Here is a 21,553-nt window from a genome sequence, read left to right as displayed (position 1 = left end):
CAACAATATGAAAACTAAAGAGTTCATAATGCCAGTATCTAACGGCTGTATTTAGTCTTCTATGTGAAATCTGACCTTCTCACTTATCAGTTGTTAGGAGGAAATCCTAAGCCCCACTAAGTCAGTGGCAAAACTCATAATGGCCTCAACAGAGCCAGGATTTCATTATTATATTTATGTGTGACAAAAATAATTGGAGTGAAACATGTAAGCATTTTTCCATGTAAGCATATTTTATTCATTGATTATGTTATACAATAACATTTAAATATTTTCAATTTACGTGGTCCTTGTCAACATAACTAATTTAGTGGAAAACCAAGTGGAAGAGAATTCTAGTCTTTAAGGCTGTGATTTGTTTCAAAACTAAGCTTGAAATTATCTATGCATGTGCAGTTAATTGTGAACCAATAATTTGCAATGGATACACACACATTACTTTGGCCCTTTTTCCTGTTTGCAGATTGTTTGTAAACGGATTGTGAAATCTTTGAATTTCACTCCTATTCCAAACTAGTCATGAATTCCAGCAGGAAATTGTTCCTGGTCTGTGAATGATTTATAAATACTCATAGATCACATTGGTGAGTATGTCACAGGATGTTCTTTCATCCAAGTGAGGGATTTGGGTTTGTCCAACTAGGTAATGTGCCACGTGGCACTTGTACCTTCTGCTGTACAGTGTGAACTTTTGGCTAACAGAACCCAAACACGAGGTACCTATCAGATGTCCGGGGTAACATTACTTACATCCCTAACTACTACACAGATAGGGTATTTCAAATAGCAATTGAAATTTTCCAGTGTCCTGTTGACCTCTGCAGGCACTGGATCCACCCACATCTGTAAGCAGTCCTGTTCTGAGCTTTGTGAATCTTGCTGGAGCTGCTCACAGGCTTTACACAGAAACACTGCAGGGATTGAAGGTGGTGAACTGGAAGGTTTGCAGGCAAATCTGCAATTCAGTCAGGTGTATTTTTTTATATCTCTTAGAAAAGCCTTATGGAAAACTCTTTGTAAAATGACAGGGAAATTCTTAGGAAGAAAAATTGATTTGCTGCTCCACCTGTTTATTATGCTGAAATATATAACCCCACATGCGCAGAGTGCTTACAATATCAAGGGAATTGAGGCTAGCTTGGAATCAGGAAGGAAAAGATAATAGACAGAAAAGTCAACCCATGACATACAAAAAGCCTGTGAAAACTACCCTTAGATAGTAGCCATGTTTATAAATAGAATATGATTTGCTTATTTTTTGATATATGCTTTCTTACATTAAGGAGGTTTAGGGCAGCTATTAAAAAATTCTGAAGTTATGGAATGAAAATATTTCCCTATAGCTTATTTCATTTTTTTCCTAAACATTGAAATGTTGGTTTTCTGAAAGGTTTCTGGCTTCTGCAAAGAGTACTTGTCCATTTTGATTTATTCCAGTCATCTCTCTGCAAACTTGCTACTGTAAGTATATTTGTCATTGTTTACATTTATTTCATGTAGCTGTAGATGAACCATTGCTTAGGTTAGGGTATTTAGATATGGAAAAATGACAAACAGCATTCAGGTCTTTCAAACACAGGAAGCCAGGGCACCAGGAATAGTGTTTAATAGGCCCTAACAGGAAACAGCCTTGTTGGAAATACAGGTTTATTTACAAACACATCAAATAAGATGGCCTCTCAGCCTCCAGGCAGGGTGGAGGGTGCATTTTCTTCCATAAACATCCATTTGGACCGCTTTCATGAGACTAGCTTCAGCCTTTGAGCGGGCAGCCCTCTCCCCTTGAGTGGCGCCGGCCGGCCAGCCAGGGGTGACAGGATCCAGTCGCACGGCCCCCGCGCTACCTGACTCCTGGTGCGGGGCAGGTGCAGCTCCTGCCGGGTTACCCCGAGGCTGCATCCCGCGGCTTCTCTCTTGGGCATGGCTGTGGGACCCCGGTGAGGGCTTCGCTGGCTGAGCCCCAGGTGTTACAGGAGATGCTGTTTCCTTTGCTTAGCTGGAGCCAGGGAAAGTGTTTGGAGAAAATCTGGCCTTGACTTTATGTTGGCAGGTACTTGACTAGGGTGGATATTTCAGAGGGGCCATATATGTTGGTGGGATGTATTAAAAAGGAAAGAAAATATGCTTATGCCAAAACTTGGGGTCCAAATAGCCTTAAACTTTGGGAACATCCCAGTCAAGACCTAAGCTTTGCTATTCCAGCAAGGCTCTGCATGTGGGGTTGGGACGCTGTGAGCTCCTTCTCCAGGAGTGCCCAGAGGAGTAGGAGCATCCGGGCAAGCCCTCAGCGTGGGAACAGAGCCACAGCTCGTCCGGTGACCATTTCAGGAGGACGGTGATGGGACAGGCTGAACCAAAGGCATCTGGACTGAACACAGCTAGCAAACAGCCGATGCCAAGTCGGCAGGAACATAGCTCTGTGTCGCTCTGCCCCAGGCCCCGGGGTGCAGGCAGCCCAGGACACAAGGTTTCTGGCAACAGGCAGCCGGCACCAGCAGCTCTGCCAAAAACGCTTGTGGATGCCAGTGTCTGGTGGGAGGCTCCTCACCTCTCTTCTCCATTGTACAGCATGGCCTAAGGATGTTAATATTTTCTATGCACAGCTAAATCCTGCTGCTTCTTTGTTTTGTCTTTTTATTTCTTTTTAGTTTTTGCTGTTTTCACAGGTGTTGACAGAAGTCTGTGGGGCCAGGCTAAAATCAGGAAAATGATTCAATAGGACTGCTAAGCCGCCCTTGCTCAACGAGGAGAGATTTTTGAATGCCTCAGATTACCTCCACCTGCTTTGAGCCTGGCGGTAAGCCTCAGCCTTTGACTTAAACAGGAGCAGTGTTAGGTGACTCCTGAATGCATTTAAAAATCCCATTCCAGTTTGTTTGTGTGTGCATTTGTCAGAGTACCTGTTTACCTGTCTCTTTGAGGCAGTTGCTAAATCTGGGAATTTCTCAATCAGCTGTTGAAGCTGCAGCTGTTGCTGTAAGGAGGCGATGGCTCGGGGCTGAATGGCTCTAATTGCAGACCTGAACTCCTTCCCTGCCGCTGGCTGCATGAAGAGTTTTGCCAGGGTAAGGGCTGAATAATGACTTCACAGCTCGGACCTGTGTGCAATATTCATCAGGCTGTGACAGTGCAGGTTTGCAAATGTTTTGACTGCCTTCCAAGAGGCTTTCAGCGTAACATAAGCTGGTAATGAATTTCACATGCAAGTGCAAAAGATGCAGATAAGCAACTCCCCACCTACCGCTACTGTCTATATTCATTAGAGAGACAGATTGTTCGATATCCAAATAATCATGGGAAAAAAGGTAAAATACAAGTAGTCAGGAAAGAAATGAGGCATGTAAAATTATAGAGTATTTTCCCCATTTAGATAAGAAGTAAAATAGCAGTGTTGATCAATGGTCTGCTCTTCTCATTTCTCGCTAATTGCTTTTTTCCTATAAAGAAATTGCTTGAAATTATGGCGTTTAGAAAAGCAGGACATTTCAAAGTTGGATGCATGGCAAAGAGACAGTGAGTTGGGGTGTGTTTCCAATTGAGTGCTGTCAGCAGATTCGATTTTCCCATTTCTAGTCAGCCTAAGGCCCCTGAAGAACAGGTGGTTGCTCAGGAGCCTGCAAGAGTTTCAAAAGAAACGCAGAGTCAATTGAGCAAAGGCAAGATGCCTCCTTGATCAGGTCTCCATGCCTGGCTCTTGGAAACCCGGTTTCCTTTGCAGCTGGTGCCCACATGGGAGAACGGGGAGGGAGTGGAGGCTGCGAGGTGCCAGTGGTCAAGGGCTGCCAGCACGGTGTGGGGTGAGCTGCAGGTCTGGCAGCCCTGCAGCAGGGTGGCCAAGCACTGCCTCTGTGGCACAGGGTGAACTGTGGGCCCAGCAGCAATTTTTTTTGAGAGCAATTTTTATTTTGCATGCAAAAACTTTTTCACCAGATATGAGGATCATCTGAGAACAGGGTGAATATTTGTGATGAGGCTCGAAATGAGGGACACTTGAATGTTGCATATTCAGATTAAAAAGCTCTCAAAGGAATCAGTGAAAAAAGCATACAGATTTGCACAATCTGGTCAACAAGAGTGACCTGATCCGGTGCTTTCAGCCATTATCTGCCATGGGATTAATGGCTGATTGAACCATCATCATCCTGCCAAGACTAGTGAAGTATCACTGTCAGGAGCTAGCTGCCATCTGTTCAGCAGAGATGTAGTATAAAGCATAAAGAAATTAAAACAGGGGAATGCAGAATAAAAACACATCTCTGTTATTTGATATTTTTAATCAAAAGCAATCAAATGCTTATGATTTTCATGAGAACATTTTTTCCTAGAGTAATTTAAAAGACAATGGAATGAATAAACCTAATGAGAATTTCAGTAAAGACACTTCCTTTATTCAGTATATTGTCTATATAAACAAATCATAGACAGAACATAACTGTGTCCTTTCTACATTTGATTTTTACTGATAAGAATCTGGAATTGTCTAAAATTTTGCATCTCAATTTTTTTTCTGGTCATGGAACTGCTCACAACTGCTTAGAAGTCACTCTTCAGCACTCAGAAGAGTTGCTTAGTGTTTTCCAAAAGAGGAGACCCAATATGAGGCAGCTTTACCAATCCCAGGCCAACTCAGTCAAGATACTTTCTTAAATTTCAACTGTATGGTTTAAAATATGCCCTTTTAAGAGAGACAATTATAATGACACATTAGCTGTGAAACAGATGTGCCATCTAAGGTAAAACTTGTTTTGATTCTTTTCTCCTAAACACTGTTTTCTTTTCACAGTGAGATAAGGGTTCAGAAAACTCACCTGAACTTGCAAGATCAAAACAATGGCCACAGTACCCTTCAAATAAATGTTATTTACATCTGAAGAACAATATTCAAGGATGTCAGCATTTATAACTGACAATTACAAAGGCACTGCCAAGCCTGGGTAATGAATCGGTTATTAGCAGAGAAGTCAGACAGTGCTAATCTCTTTACCAGCTAGTCAGCACTTTCAGACAGCCCATGGAAATGGCAGATGCTGTTTACTTAAAACAGAATTCCCAACTACTCTTCTAGCGTTGCTGGGAACAGCCGGGGGCCAAAAAGTGGTGTTGATCTCTCTTTGATTAGGAAAAGTATTCAAAAGTTCCCTGCTCCACAACACACTGTTCTGTCTTTGTTTATTTTGTATTTGTGAAGTTGCATCCTTTCGAGCATTCTGCACATTCCTTTTTCTTCTTTGTTCACTTGGAAGATGTCTTTAAAAAATAAGCTAATCCCCAAATACCTGTCTCTTTGGCTTGTTGGGTGGAGAAAATGTTGCAATCATGTGGTTAGGATACTGCAGCCTTGCCATGTCTGTGCAGCACAGCACGCCCACACCCCAAGCACCCTCGGCTGAGCCTCCTGCGCCTTCGGATGTCGCTGCTGGGAACAGGGCCTGGCCCACCGCGAAGATCCAGCGCAGGGAGGCATCCTCGGTTTTTCACAGATTCAGCCTACGTTTGCCTCTGGAAATTAATTCAGCTCCCTAGTGCCTGGGCGTCTTAGCAATATGGCTTCAGGAGGCAGGAGGGCATGAATAAAGCAGTGTGAGCGCACTCAGAAGCAGCATTGCTTTACTCATTCAAAACCCTGCTGTAAGAACAGCAAGCTAACTAACATCCCATGCACATGACAACACTGCTACACAGGGCTCTTTCTTCAGGGCTAGATTATACCTTTGGCTTGCGCTAGTGAATAAAACACCAGCGCAACCTGTGCATCAGCAGGGTGGCTCAGTACTCATTGCATTATACATCAGATTGGCTTGGTTTTCTCTTCTTGCTGTGTTGGTCTGTTTATAGCCTGGTGCAGTGCAGGGATGACTTGAGTTCTTCTCTTTTTGGCTAATGCTCCCTGGACCAGCCAGGCAGGGCCAGTTTCTGCTCATGGGGCTTCTCCTGAAATCAGCCTTGCACTAGTGTGCTGGGGGAGGGAGGAGACAGAGTGTGGGAATACGCACCTCCGTGCGAGAGCCAGGCGCAGATTTGCCCACAGTGGAGACACACTTTCATTTAGGGTGGCTGAGGATGAAAAGAAAAACATTTTGTTTGGGGAAATAATGACAGGAAAGTCGACAAAAATTGTTCTTCTATGTAAATGCAAATCGGCAAGCCAGCGGCTAAGAAAAGGCCTTCCCACCTGTCTCCTCTCTTCTGTGGTTTGGCTCACCAGACAGTCCATCCTAGGCGTGAAGCTGTGCATGGTAACACATGAGCTCCCCCACTACAGAAACCCCCAGTTTATTCCTTTTCATTTATCCGTGTTGCAGCATGTAGAGACCTGGCTATGGGGTGAAGCCTTACTCTTCCAAGTACTGCATGTTTATTGGCCCAAAGAGCTTACAGGCAAAATAATTCCTTCTAATTCTTGTTTATCTATGGCATGAAAAGAAATGTGTTGCTTGTGCTTTAATTCCCACTTGTATATATTGTCCCACTACTGTGAGACCATTTTTCACTCCATAAGACACAGGATTGGAGCAACTTATGGGTCACAGCCAGGGACAGGTGTGTCACCAAAGCTGTTTTGAGAAAACCTGACAACTTTTTGACAGAATTTAGCACAGCTCAAGCTGCTTCAGTTACTTCCCTTAGTTCTGAATCCACAATTTCTTTATCCATAGCATGGCTAAAACTATTTCAATTATTCCACTCAGTTTAAAATCTGTTTTTTTTTTCTTTATCCTTTAGCTCCTTCTATTTTGCTTGGAGATTTGAACTGGCCTCAGAGACATGATGGGTCAAGTACAAAATAGTGACAGGATCATCACTAAAATATTGTTATGAACCAATTACCTGGCTGAGAGTTCTGCAAAGCTTATTTTTGTCTGGCGTTGCACATATTCCTCTGGCACTGCACACTGCAGTGCCACTGAAGGATTCCTTCAAAGTGACATAACTTACAGTGAATTAGCCCTAAACGATATTAATAGAAAAATACACCCAGTACAATCTGTCCATTTGCCTTGGAGCTAACTGAACTTGGGAAAGGGAAAATATACATGCTTTTAGGTCCCCAGAGTAGTTTCAATCAGCATAATTCTGTTTTAGGGCTCTTTCAGTTGAATCAGAGCAGCTTTGGGTTACAGATAACAATGAAGCCTTGGGAGTTAAGGCCTTCAGCAGTATCAAATGCATGTACATTTAATTAAAAGTAATAACTGCTGCAAGCTTACTCAGAAGGACACATAATATTCAACAACACAATATCTTCCAAACATTGCCTTTGCATTTATTACTATCATTTTAACAGAGGGATCATTTAGTATTTTAAACTCTGAAAGAAATTTACTGGAATGCTTATTTAAGATCTGGATCATTTGGTTTTTTTTTTTTTTTTGAAACCATATAAACTCTTGTGCATAAAAAGTATTATAAATCTTCCCATCTGAAACCAGAAAAAAACAGGTAAACATAAGACATAATATCGTACATGGTTTACTTTGGATTCAGATGGTATCTGAGGCAAAGTTTCTTGTGAAGCCTATGTGGAAAATAATGTATATGTCATTTTTAAAACAGATTTTCACTGACACATGATCATAGGCATTTCTTTTCCATTTTTCTAGTTTTTTTCAAATAGCAATATTACAAACATGTGAAACTTAAATTTCCACATATATTAATTTCTCATATTCCCCTTTGTTAAATGTTTTTGATTACACCAAACCTAGAATTTTGAAAGCAGGAAAAGCTGCTTTCACATCACTTCCACATTACCAGTGCAAAGTGTAAAAACTGTTCATGACAAACCATGCATGTTGGTCCAAGTCTGCCATTGTCACATCTAGGAGATGCTCTCACCTGTAACATATGAAAACCTGCCTGTGCTGCAAATCCGCAGAGACATAGCTCTTTATGGCTGCTACTGTCTTCCGTGTGCCATCTGCTACACAAGGGGCTGCTTCTACCTACCTACCTTGTCTGCAGGTGTGGTGGTGTCACTGATTTGGGCCTACGCTGTGCACACAAAGCATTCTCCCTTTACTCCTTTCAACTGTTCAAAAATCATTTCTCTTTTTATGATGGAAGGTTAGACAGGCATATATTGTTGCAGTGACCTTTTGCCCCATGATATTACTGAATAATGTTCGAGCAGAGCTGGATTTAGGGATTAAGCAAATGCAAACCCCAGTGACCTTAATTACTCTAATGCCTCCTTTAATCTCATCAGAGCTATGCAAATGAAATGCACTTTTTGCATTTAGAATACAGATCGCTTGGTCGTTTTTAAGCTGCAACTGGGGCACATAATGTTAAAAACGTAACAGAAAGACATTCAAGCCACCTGCTGTGCAGATGCCCATCGGAGTCATGGAGCACTGTACTGGGGTGACTCACATGGTCAACTGCAACAAGGGGGGACGGAGGGCATGGGACCGCTTCATCCCTTCTTCCCATTGCGCTCACGGGGCAGATTCCCCTGGAGAGGCCATCAGAGCAGGAAGCCTGTTCTCTGACTCTTTGGACCTACTCCCACACAAATATTCAGGACTAACTTCACACCAATAATGTGAAGGGTGTGTGTGTGTGTGTGTGTGTGTATATATATATATATATATATGTATACACGTGTGTGTGTGTGTGCATGTGTGTGTGTAGGCGTGCATGCATGTAAGGCAAAGGCTATGAAGAGTCAAGGGTATTTGTAGCTAACAAGGAGACTGAGCACAAGCATTAGTTATGCTGCCCTCAGTGTGTACGACTTTGGAGCTTAACTATGTCTTTTTTTTTACTCCCCTCCTCCCCAAATCTATATTCATTCAAATACAGTTGTCTTGAGGTATTGGGCTATTGCAAATGTTTCAGTGGATGCCCGGAAGTTCAGCTGACCCCATCCTTATGTCTGTTTGCTTTTCTTTAGCACCACCACAAGAGTCATTAGTTAGTGCTCAGCCACACATGGAGCTGGTGCTGATCCAGCTGCACATGTAAGCATCTGCTTAACTTCCAGCAGGTACCTAATCCTGTTGGCTTCAAGATCAGTGCTTCTGAGGGACAGATTCCCTTGTGCTGGCACCAGAAAGGGCAAACTGCCCTTCTCTGTTCCCTGATGCACTGTTGGTGCTTTCACATTTTTCTCCTTTCTTCTGTGCTGAAGTCTGTGTAACGAGAGCCGACAGACACGCGGGTCCTTGTGGGGGCAGCCGCGTGCCTGCTGTTTGCTGGGAATCCTTAACGAATCCAACCTGGCCACAGACATATTTTTTTATGGGTATATCTCTGTTGTCTTATAAGGAGGCTTGGCTTGTGCACAGTTAGCACACGTCCCTGAGGACTGCTGTCAGGCAGGGTGCTGGCTGCTGTGCATCCCTGATCTTGGGGCTGGAGGTAGGACACACCACACTCCTGTGTCAGAGCATGCTTTTTCCGAGCCATATGGCATAGCGTTTGTGTCCAATGAGTAGGATCTGAACTTCCTTATTTTTTAAACTAAAATTTCCATGGACAAAACCTCTTGGGCAACCAGGGAAAGGAAAAGCTGCTGCAGACACACACAAAATCATCACATCCCAGGCTGTTTTGCGAATGCCACTGCCAATGAGCGATGTCGGCTTTTGATGTTCTCCCACACTGGGCAGACTAGGACCCCTCAGAAAGGGGAGTTTGCAGGAACCCAGCACCATCTGCTTCTCACCACTGCCAGGCCTGGCGACGGGCTCTGCACGGGTTCCCGTCTGCACAGATTGCAGGCAGCCTGGCCTCCTGCCGGCAAGCAGTTTGAAAATGAAAAGCAGGACACAAATACGGAGGTGGTCAGTTATTCCAGCACCTCACTGCTGATTTGCCAGGATGGATAGAAAGGACAGTAGGAGAGCACTGGGCTGGGCAACCCAGGATCCCATCTCCTCCACTGGTGCTGGTGTCTTGGAGATGGGACATTTTCAGAGTAAATGTGGTTCATATGCCTAGGGAAAAAGAAACATGGAAGCGGATGAATAGTAGTAATATTATTCTCAGCATCCTGAAAATGATTACTTCATTGCAGGAAGATGCCTGTGAAGCAGTAAATAGCTCACCTGGAGGCCAAGTACTTCTGTTTTACAGGCACCATTTGTACTTTCTACATGCATCACAAAATATGCAATTATGTAGAGTTTAACAAGTTGGATAAAACCAGCAATTTATTCCATTTTTACCTGTTTTTCATGGCTGTGACTTTCTTGAATGCATTTGCTGTTCGAAATTAGTTATAGAAGAAATCAGATTCTACAAAAAATTCTTGACCTGTTGATTGTGAATTGCTTGTTCCAAGTATTTGACATTTGAAGTATATCAGTAATGCTTAACTAGGCACAAAATAATACATAGAAATGTTTCTGCTGTCTTGCTGTATATGTTTAATTCCTAAAATAAGATTTTGACTGCAAACAGGTACAATTATGATCTTTTAATTAACTTTACTGATAGTTCTGTCAGAATTATTTCAAATTCACTTCTCTTTGATAATGTGCTGCTAGTATTTACTAGAGCATTCCAAGGAAGCAAATTCAACAAATGTAGATGAAACTAATTTTGCTTTACTGAGGCCAAAATTTGCAGAACTTTTCAAGTATTCCTCCAGTTCTATGATGATGTTGAGCTTTGAAAAGGATAGCAAAGGAAATGCAGGAAATGACTGACCACTGAGACTGATACCTATTCTGAACAAAGAATCTGAGTGCTTCTAATAAACAAATAAAATAAAATAAAATAAATTAAAATAAAAATAAAATACCAATATTGACTACATTTGGGCAAACGATGTGGAATAGCCAAACAGCAGCACATGCAGAACTTTACTACACATCACAGCAGATTTAGAACAGCTGAATAAGGGCTGAATTCTTCTAGAAATATATGATTTTTTCAGTGGATGATATTTGATTCTAATTCAATGGAAGCCCAGGAAAAAGTGACATCTGGGATTTGAGCTATGATATTTTGATCACATTAATCAAGAATGGCCAACATAGCTCTGAAGAAATGGTTAGCAATCCATGACTTGTGGCTGCTAGGCAACGGCAGTGACTTGAAAAATATATTAGGAATGATGTTTTACTTCCCAAAGTTACACCTCATCTTCAAAAAATGTTGGCACCACTGAGAAATCTGAGCTCAGGAAAACAAAATTTAGTTGAATGACTGCAGTTGCAGGAAGCTGAGGGACAGCTGAAAGCCACCGCAGTCCTTCCTCTCTCACTTAGGGATCCCACCTGACACACCAGGACGAGGCATGATGTCATGGTGAAACTCAGAATAAGAGAAATGATACTAATCAGTGATGTCTGAAGCAGATTGCTTCTGGCAGAGCACGATAGCATGGAAGTGTTACTTGGAGAAAAAGTCTAGTCAGACATACCTGGCTGCTTGGATCAGGCAAGAAAATGAGAGAGCTCAGACATAAGCGTAGCAAGGATATTGCCATCCTTTGCAATGCTGAAAGCTGTCATGTCTGGGTGGCCAGAAAGAAGCCTTGTCATGTGTGACAGGATGATGGGCGGTGCAGGGGGCAGCGCTAATCACAGCCACCCTCACCATGGAAAGATTAGGTGTGTAGTGCTGCGCTCGAGACGTGATCAATCAGTACGTGTGGAAGGATGGATGAGCACAGGTCTGGGTATTTGCAGTCCATGCTGACTCTGTGGTTTGCAGTGAAGGAGATTTTTCTACACAGCTGCAAATGCCATGTCCTGTTTTATCTGTCATGTTGCTGATAGATGCAGTGGTAGCTCCCATCAGAAAAGGTCTTCCTATCCCCATTACACTGAGCTGTGCATTGGTAAATGCCTTGTAATGCCTTCCTGCTCGGAGCTGGCTGTGCTTCAGGAGCGGAGAAAGAGAAAAATACTCTGACACCCTGCAGTCTGGTTTCACTGAGTGATGCTGGGATGGAAGTTATCACTTTGCACCAGACCAGGTGGTGAATGGAGCAGGAAGGATGGTCTCCTGAATATGAGAATTTCAATATGACATTGAAAACCAAAGCAACAGGAGAGAGCTCCAGATGAGGCAAAAGAAGGAACTGAGAGAGTTCAGTTGATTCAGAACCTGTTACAGAAAATGCTTCATATTTATATCTTCAAGATACAGACAGCTCAGGTCAAGGGGTATAGTCACTTTTCCCCAGGCTAAGACAGCAAAGTGCAATTGCCTCAGACAAGGACTCTTGCTGCTTTCAAGATGTGTGAATAGGGCAATTGGTGCTGGAACAGGCTGCCCATGGAGATGTTCAAGGGCCTCTTGCCAGAGAGATTCAGTGGAAATTAGTGAAGAAATTCATATAAACTGTGGAGCAAGTGGACCTGTGAAAAGCCTGGGGTCAGGCTGCATGGATGGAACAGCCTCCCTTGGCTGTGCTCACTGCAGATCAAAGTAACCTCATGCCTTTTCAGCCTTGCAGGATGAGCACAGCCTGAGAGGCATGCTGTGGACTAGGGCCTGGGCAGGCCCTTCTAGGAAATGGAGGTGGGGGATTTCTGTGCGGGAGCTCCAGCACACGCCTAGGCACCTGCACGTGGGGGGAACGTTGTTGTAGAGCATGTGTCAGGTAACTCCTCGTTAAAGCACAGACATTTGGTTCTTCCTGAAGGGCCAGGGGCTTGGTGCCAAGCACTGCTCACTTTGGTTGTAGCTTCAGTTGCTCCTCTCTCCTGGTGTCAGGGCAGCATGGGGCAGACTGGAGCAGATGCCATTGGGTATGTCTCTCCTGCTCTCCCTCCTTTCTGCCCACTCTCACCAGCTTTCCTTTTTCTGTTCCCCAGGGAGAGTGGTGGTGGTGGTGGTGGTGGGGTTCCACCAGACTCCTATTCTTTCATGAGCAGCTGTTCTATCTTTTGCCGGGAAAGCTGGTGAGGGGGGAGTATTGCCATGGGGAGGCCAATAAACCTGGGAGTATGCATGCGGGAGAAAACATCTGTCATGTCCCAGTGGGCCACTAGTCAGTCAACAAAGAGACTCTGCAGGCACAAATGTGTACTGCTTTAGGGTCTCTGCACGCCTGCTAAGAAGAAGTGGAAAACAGAATTAACGATTCATTGACTGTCACTGCAGGTTTTCTTTGCGTCATAGCTGAGAGATATGCAAAGCCCAGGGTGGGCAGCACCGAGCATTAGGAGGCAGTGGAGAACACGTACAAGAAGCGGGGGTCAAACTGCATGAAAAGGAGGGCAGCAGTGCTTGTGGGAGGTGAGTAATCCTGCTCCCAAAGCGATCTGACGCTGGCGGGCAGACAGCCTCCCTGCAGAGCAGAGGAACCATCCCAGTACTGGATGTGTCCCTTAGTTTATGTACATAACCATCCCTGTTTCAGAGGGGGTTTGAGCCGTGGATGAAGCATCTGGGTGTGGAGTGAGGAGGGCAGCAGGTAAGCAAGAGCTGAGACGGTGAGCACCTGCCGGGCTGCACTGCAGTGTGACGTGTTGGGGCCACTTCTAGTCCTGTCAAGCAGCTGCCCACTCCCAGGCAGTCCTGTCTGGGCATACGTGTGCGCGCACCCATAGGAAAGGAAGCCTGGGTGTAGCTGAAATGCAAAGCCGCAGATTGGAAACAGCCATGCTCAGACCTCGTTAACAATTAGAGGAGCTCTCAAACCTTAATTACTCCTTGGCACAGGCCAGGTCAAGCTCTTCCACATAACTATGCTCAGACTCGTATCTTGAGGCCAATCTGCTTTAGCAGTCTCTAGGCTTTGGCAGGCTTTAGCCCAGGTCACCAGCTTTGGCCCCCAGACACAACTTCTGGTCAGCAGACTGCTGGCCAGGTCCCCTCTGGGAGCCTCCCTGCCTAGACCTGGCCTCCACTGAGCACCAGCCACATGCAGCCTGCCCCACATCTCCCTTCCTGGCCACTGCCCCGGGCAACATGGGCAGCCTGCCCCACATCTGCCCTCCTGGCCACTGTTGCAGGGCAACACGGGTGGCTGATGCAGCAATGCACAGACTATGCAAAGCAGCAGTCTAAACTCCTTGCACTTAGCATACAGACAGCACCCGAGAGACACCAAAAAAGCCAACGCCGCTCCCACGCAAACCCCTTCCTCAGTTTCCTTTTCACCCCAGAAGGCAATAGCTGTGTGGGAAGGCCACGAAGCCATTGTGTTCATTCACCTTCTCCTTCCTGTTTGGTCTTGCCTTCATGCCTAGTCACAGCGGATTTTGTCTTTTCTTAACTTCTAGCTTCCTCTGCCAGGTCAACCTGAAAATCTACCCATCAGATAATCAAGGGCTCCCTCAGTCTGCTTTTTGCTAGGTTAGCCATCAGAAGGCCAGACTTGAAAAACTGTTTTTTATCTAGATGGCAGCAATTTCATTGTTCTGCTTGAAAAGCAGACCATTCATTTGTTAATTGTTTTAATACCCTGCCAATTCAGAGGCAGACTTGCAGGTGCCAGTCTTCCTTTCCTTCCCCCAGATGTATAAGGCAGCGAGCACTACAATGAAAAGATTCAGAAAAATGAAACACATTAAGAACTCTTAACATGAAACAACATGAAACAGAGTTCGCAAGCTGCATGTAGATCAGCTGGTAGCCAAATCTACAGTAAATCAAAACTGAAGACCTAATACTACATATACACCTTCAAGAATTTTTAGACTGGAAAACAATTTTGCCTTTATCAGTAGTCATTAGGTGAACTCCTTAGTGAAAAAAAGCTGCTAATTCCACTGCCTTTCCTCTCATTTTTAGTAAGATCATACTTGAAGTGACAGATGACTCAAAGCTAGCCAGGGTGGCCACACCTGGCCCATGGGTCTCTGAGTGTGACGAAATGGTGAAGACTTGTGAACCCTGATTTTTCCAAAGCTCCTGTGAGTGGTTCAGTAAGTTCATCAGTTAATTCCCATAAGAATCTACTCAGAACATATATATATATAGAAAATCTATATTTATAGATTTAAATTTGCATATATGTTTAGACTTGTGAATATGTAATTCTTAAAGCTTTTCTCTTCTTCTATTTTTAATTTAATTTTAATGTCTTTTCCCCTGTTAACTCTACACAAATCAAGGCCTTTTGCCCTGGAATGCAGGAAACTATTTTCTGTAATGCACTAGCATCAGCAGTCTCAAGCACCTTTGAAAATCTAGTCTCTGGGAGCCTAACTGATTTTTGAATTGTTTTTGACTTTCTCATTCCTGCCTCTAAGGCACTTGGGAACCTACTTATAGTATCTAGCTAACTTAGTTGCCACAATAGCTCTGGTATTTTAGCTTGAAAAGACCAAATGACTCTGACTTCCTCTTTTTGTTACCCCGGGTTGCTGGGGCATGGCTCCTTATCTACTCAGTAGAGAGAAGTAGTTACTGCTTCTCAGCAAGGGTACCTTCCCTTTGTGGTTTGTACTCAGGTCAGAACCGAGGGCTTCACTCAGATAAAGAGTTTAGCCAATTTTTAAAACTCTTCGTATTCCTAAACCTGCATGCTGACTTTCCTAGGATCAGTGGTGGAGCACCAGCATGGAGTGATAGGCTGGTGCTGGACTTCTTGTTCATCAAATAGCCCCTAAAGAAGGTCTTCTGAAGGCAGCCCATGGCCATTTTGCAAATTATGCATGTATTACCTTCCTCATGGCTGTTTTAAATGGATGGGCTAGCAGTTCTGCAAAAGTGTGCATGGAGTCTGGAGAGCCACTAACTAGGGTGGAACAGCAATGACAGCAGCTCTGCCTGCATCATCAGGTCTCCTCCCACCATCTGAGTTTGTGCACTTAGTCCCTCCTTCTCCTTTCCTTCATTAACCATTGTTTAGGAAAAGAGTGAGAGAATTTAAGACAAAAGGGTATTTTCAGAAATACTTTTAAGCCATACTTTCTAGCGAATGACCTAGCAGTATGAAGCATTGCTTTATTACACTAACAGATGATCTTAACGATAATCCTCTGGCTCCAGGTCACAAACATTAAAGAGGAAAAACTTGCAAAAATGTCCCACTTAAGTAGCATGTATGTGCCCATCTTTAAAGGGTGTCTGTTTAGAGAAGGAGGATGTCACATGACCCATGAGAAAAAATCATCTTTATTTTTTTAAATTAACCACAGCTTTTTATAAAAACACTGGTTGCAGAGCTGTTAACAAAGTGATGGGGGCCACTGATAATATGAAATGATGGAGCTGTTATATTCAGTTAGCCTATCTAATGCTCTGTTTTTAGAATACTTTTATTTTTCTTGAAAGAAGTTAGCAGGCATCTATTTTTATCTGACATCTGCCTCCACATAAGTCCTTTTGCAAGCTCTCACTCCCTCACAGTGTCCAGTCTTGTTTGTGCTGTTCCACTCCCTGATTTCTTCGGCACTTATGAACTGTCGTGGGGGTGTTGTTAAACCACATATGAAAAGAAATCCAGTGTAATACCATACAGCCTAAAAAATGGAGCACAGCCAAAGAAAGAGGGTTTTAACCCCCCCCAAAACTGCTTTGAACCACAGTTTGCATGCTAAGGAGAAGGCTTCTCAATCCCAACCCAACATATGCTGCAGGGCTTTGACTTTTTGCATGGTGCCTATGGACAATCTACATGGGACTCAACTGACTTCTTACCCAGAGTCAGCCTTTGCTCATGACTTTCCACACACATAAAGCTAGCTCTGTTCCTGTGATATATTGTACTTTGTGTAGAACCTGAAAAGGTTTTAAAAATCTCATGCTGGGATTCCCTTTGTCATTTACAGAGGAGGGTGCTGTCTGGAGATTCTTTGCTGCCTTCTCCAGTAGTTGCTGAATTTGGGCACAACTGCACTCTTCAAGTTTTGGCCTGTGATAGTAGTGCAGTGCTCAAATCTACTCAGCTGTTGGAAGGCTGGTGGAAATCCAGCTGGCTGTGGAAACAGACATGGAAACAAAGCTTGGCAAAGCAAGGCTTAAATGCCACAGGCAAAGGGGACAGGCTGGTAAATTGATCAGCAAGGAGGAGGCTGAGCTGGATTATTGCTGAGTTCAGATGATCATTCAGTGGGGAAGTTGGTCCATTGCAGAGCTATCCTCAGTACTGCAGCATTACAACTAGCCCTTTTTTTAGCACCATCCTATCCCAGAATTTATTGTACAGGGAGATGAAGGAGAATTGGTCCTGTACAGGTTAGAAATGGGTGAATCTGAAGGTATGCAAAAGCCTTATGCCTTCAGAGTAGCATCATACCTTTGCAAAGATGGATCTTTTGGGTGTTAAAACACATTTCTGTAGAGACTGTGCTTTTATGGTCTACCTCCATGGTGTCTGTATTAATAATCAAATAAGGAGAAAAACGAGTTTATATCTGAATAGATAGGACAAAATAAATGTAGCAACATGAAATAGCTTGTCTGAAGAGACTGACTGAGGCTAATTGCAGGTACAGAATGATTTTTGGGCTACTGAAAATCTAGAAAGATTTAGGTTAGAAGAGAACTCTGGAGGTCATCTTGTCCAACCTCCTCCTCCAAGCAAGGCTAGCTTCAAAGTTAGTATCAGCACACATAAATAATATCTTCGATTTATATGACAGCTTTTCATTTCTTAGGAGTCTGGAGTGTTTTATACTGTATATGCATGAACGACTACATCTGCCACCAGAAATCCTTTAGGTACTTTTGGGGTGGAATGTGATGACTCCTCAGCAGCATGTAGCGAAACTTCATGGAAGTTTAACAGGTGCTAAAGAAGAATCTCAGTTCTCCTCTTACTAAACCATTCATCCTCCTGCCAGTGAGTGTCTCCTCATTGTTCATTGCACTTAACTTGCATCACAAGGCCATCTTTTTCTCTGAATGATAGGAATTGGTTGGCATTTTGAAAGAGGACAGTTTTCTAAGGAAATCTCAAGAAGAAACTGCTTGTTCACTTCACCTCCAGAGCCTGCTTTCTTTTATGGAACAGAACAAAAAATGGGAGGAAAAAATTCTCCTTTACAAATTCTTCAAATGTAGCCCAATACACATGCTTTTAGAGTGTCTCAGCTATGGAAGAACTTCAAAGATCTTGCTCTAACCTCTAACAGGGCAATCAAACACAGTTAAACAGAGTGCTAATTATCTTTCTGGACCCATTTTTTTCACTGATTGTAAAGCATTATCTAATTACAGGGATTGCTTGTGAATTCTCATTTGGCATACAGCCTGTCATTTCAGGGAAGATATTCGCTAGCTTTGGTTTTCAGCAAAAATAGAAAATGCCCTTCTCTGATGTGCAAAACTCAGCTCAACATTGACAATGGGATAGTGGCCCTGGCTGCCCAACCACTAGCCTGCTCCAAGGGGAAGGCACGTGGTCTGCATGGATTCATCTGAGCCACAATTTGAGCAAGACAGGGAGGGTGACTGCTGCCAAAAAAAACCCAGAGTAGCTTGAGAACCTCAGTGTTCAAAGGGAGTAAAGTGACTCCCTAGTGCTATATTGAAAGATGTATTCTATAGCCACAAATTGGGAAGGCTTATCTGAATACCTACTACTTAGAAAAAGAAATCTAATTCTTGAGTAATTCTTTACTAAAGACAAAATCTGGGCAGTGGTAGGAGTGCTGCAATAGCCAGTGTTGAAGTTGGATGTAGTCACGTTTTCCTTTCCTCCAAAGAGAAATACCAGACAATTTCTTTTGAGTCACTGGGCAACCAACCAAAATGGCCAAATGAATGTTTTCTATATGTCATTATTGATAACACATGATTGGCACTTTAACAAACAAACCTTTTCTCAGGCTACAATTCTGGAACCACACTGCACATTAGGTGGGCTCAGGGCTCCTGAGCACCACCTGCGAACGTGCTGAAGTTCCTCCGATGGAATGCCGAGATTGTGAAAATATGAGAGGCTAGTCCCATCTTGCTAGCTGGCACAGTGGCCACAGCAAAGATATGAGTAACTTTGCCTTCCAAGTACAAAATGATTGCTGGCAGTACACTGTGAACATGTCAACTTAGGGGAACATATTAGGAAAAGGCCATCAGTGGTTTTCTTTCTTTAAATGGTAGCCACTGAAAAGTTATGCAAACACTTCAGCTGTGGAATATATAATCTGACGTTTGGCAGGGCTCCTTTGTTGATCCAAAGAGTGAAGTATGCAGTGGATAGCTAGCAGTTGTTTCAGTGCTTATTCAAAATGATAAACTATATTAGATGTGGTTTTTTTCCCCCACTTCTGCTCTAACTAGGTCACTCCCAGTAAATAAACCTGATTCCCTGGTTTTCTAACAATGAAATGTTCTTTTAGTGGCCACAGGCTAGTACAGAGGGAGCTGCAAAAGGGAATTGAAGAGGGGAAGAGAGAATGAGCTTGTGGCTATACATATGGCTATACAGTTATCTGAAACATGTACCCAAGCAAACATGGTGGGTTTTAATAAAACCATTCCCTGATCCAAGCCACCCAAGTTAAAACCTGGCCAAAGAGGTGTTGCTAAAATAAAACCATTTTTTGCCCACTTCTAATCAAAATGAATATGGCTGAAATCAGAGCCTGTTTGTGGAATCTGCCTCTGTAGTCTCAAGTTTTGGGCATCCTGGTCTAAACTCCTTTAGGAGTTGATTTTGCAGCCCAACCTCTCTCATCACCATCTTCTCTTATGCCGTCTTTCTCTCTACAGCCTCCAATCTCTCCTGCTCAACCCAGCTTCAGTAAAAACTTTGGGGGAAAAAATCCGAGGTTGTATCTCCAGAAGTTACTCAGGTTTCACTCACTGCCTGACAAGGTCTAGACGATAAATAAAGAAACCACACTTTCCACAGAAGACCCTATAGCACCTGATATAACACACAGTCTGTGCAACTGCTGAGGAAACAAAACTGTGTGCTGACTCTGTGTATTCTTTTTAATACCCTTTGAGAGAAAAATAAAAAGCCTGATTAAAATAAAGTATGTTTAATTTTTTATCATGTTTTCTTTCTACCTCTTTATCTACTCCATGTGAATACTCACCTACTAGTTCATTTTGAAGAGTTAAACTCTTTCTAAATAAAATGAATTATGAATATGGGCAAAACTCATACAACATCAAAAGTATCACAACCCTTCCCTAAATTAAAGAGAGAATGCTCTCAAAAATGGATATTGAGATAGTCAGTAAACAGGAAAAATATGAACTAATTAGTCATGCATCATTTTTACAGGAATGAGCTGTTTTGAGAAGCTAGGTCTTCAAATGATTTGGAAAATAAGAGGGAATTTGAACAGAATAACTGCTTATCCTGAGAAGAAAAATCAGTTACTCAAGAAATGTGTGAAGACAACACAATAAAATATTTCAATGCTACTGGAATACAGCTACATGAATTGGAAACCACAAATTATTGCCATTCTCTGATCTGGGCTGCATATTTCCATTTCCTATCCTTTTCTGTTAGTTGAATTCATGCTTACCCACACACCCACTATTCAGAGCATATGAAACTTCTAAGGTTTAATGACTGCAAAGTGGTGATGGGCATCTCTTTGAACTACATATGTACCTTGTAGGTTCTGCCTGTTTCAGGGTTAGTAATAATAATAATTCCTGTTGATTACCCACTCTTATCATTCTGGATCCACGAGTAGGCTGAATCATCTGTGAATCCTCACCCAATTCTCACCCAAACACAAGGAACCTGAAGTAAAACCCAAATTAGCATCTTCCTACTGAGATTGGATCATTTGGTCAACAAAACAAACAGCTCTCCTCTGAACTTTCGCCTTGGCCTTGGCAGTCTTAAAATGCCTGTTGACTTTATTCTTGGCCCAAAAGCCCATGGCAGCTCCCTTTTGTCCTGATTGATACTAGCACCCATGTCACAGTCAGCACTGGAGTCTTGCTTTCTCTCACCCAGGCTTGCATGTGCTCTAGTGTTTCATGACAGTATCATTTTGTGGTTCCTTCCCACAGCCTCTTTGGCATTATGGGGCTGATGTGTGAAATGGAAACCTTTGGTCTCACACACCAGTATGTGCTATAACCCCCTCTTACGATTTTCCCTTCTTATCCTAGAAACGGACTCACACCCACGCGCATACACAGTCAGAAACTTCACATCCTGCCACTAGGCTTTGATACACCGAGCAATATACAATATATGGTACCCTTGTGGTTGGAGGAACCCTATGGAAATAAATCCAGCGAAACCAGTGTACGGTGATTTAGTATGAAATATCACCCAAACTCGTCCTGATGCTACATAGCATCTGCTGAATCAAAAAGAAATGAAGGAAGGAAGCCATCATTTAAAACACTAAAAGGAATGAAAGATGTGGAAGATCAGACTTCTTTTTTTCTTTCTTTTTTTTTTTTTTTTTGAGAATGAATGAGGCTTCACGTTCCTTGCAGCATTTTTCACTCAAATACAGCAGCTATAACCAAGACATCTGGTCAAACGCTGCAGCATTGGTAATATTTACTCCATAAAGGAAAAGCCATGCATAATTCCATTAGATTTGCTAGGGAAAAATGACTTTCACAGCGTCCACTGACAGTGAATGACTGGGTAATAAACAGACATGATGAAATTTAATGTAAATAAGAGCATTTTCTACCATGCACATGGGGAAAAATGTCCTAACCTTTGGGTTCTAAATTAGGAAATGTATCTCAATAAGAA

The 21,553-nt window shown here is 43.0% G+C and overlaps 2 long non-coding RNA genes across 2 annotated transcripts in view; one reads left to right on the top strand and one right to left on the bottom strand.

Moving 5' to 3' along the window:
• Positions 1–224: 224 nt before the first annotated feature.
• On the top strand, positions 225–19,654 carry LOC136995335 (uncharacterized). Its single transcript, XR_010886907.1, has 3 exons — positions 225–1,461; positions 2,667–2,797; positions 19,573–19,654. It is a non-coding gene; the product is annotated as an uncharacterized lncRNA (long non-coding RNA).
• LOC136995334 (uncharacterized) overlaps positions 6,062–21,553 on the bottom strand; it is a 170,280-nt gene continuing 154,788 nt past the window's right edge. Inside the window, exon 3 of the long non-coding RNA XR_010886902.1 lies at positions 6,062–9,941. This is a non-coding gene — a long non-coding RNA (uncharacterized lncRNA). The remainder of the gene's footprint in view (positions 9,942–21,553) is intronic.

The sequence above is a fragment of the Apteryx mantelli genome, chromosome Z (genome assembly GCF_036417845.1).
Source record: "Apteryx mantelli isolate bAptMan1 chromosome Z, bAptMan1.hap1, whole genome shotgun sequence".
Taxonomy (NCBI): Eukaryota; Metazoa; Chordata; class Aves; order Apterygiformes; family Apterygidae; genus Apteryx; species Apteryx mantelli.
Note: the sequence above shows the minus strand (reverse complement) of the source record. Positions and strands in the feature narration are given on the sequence as shown.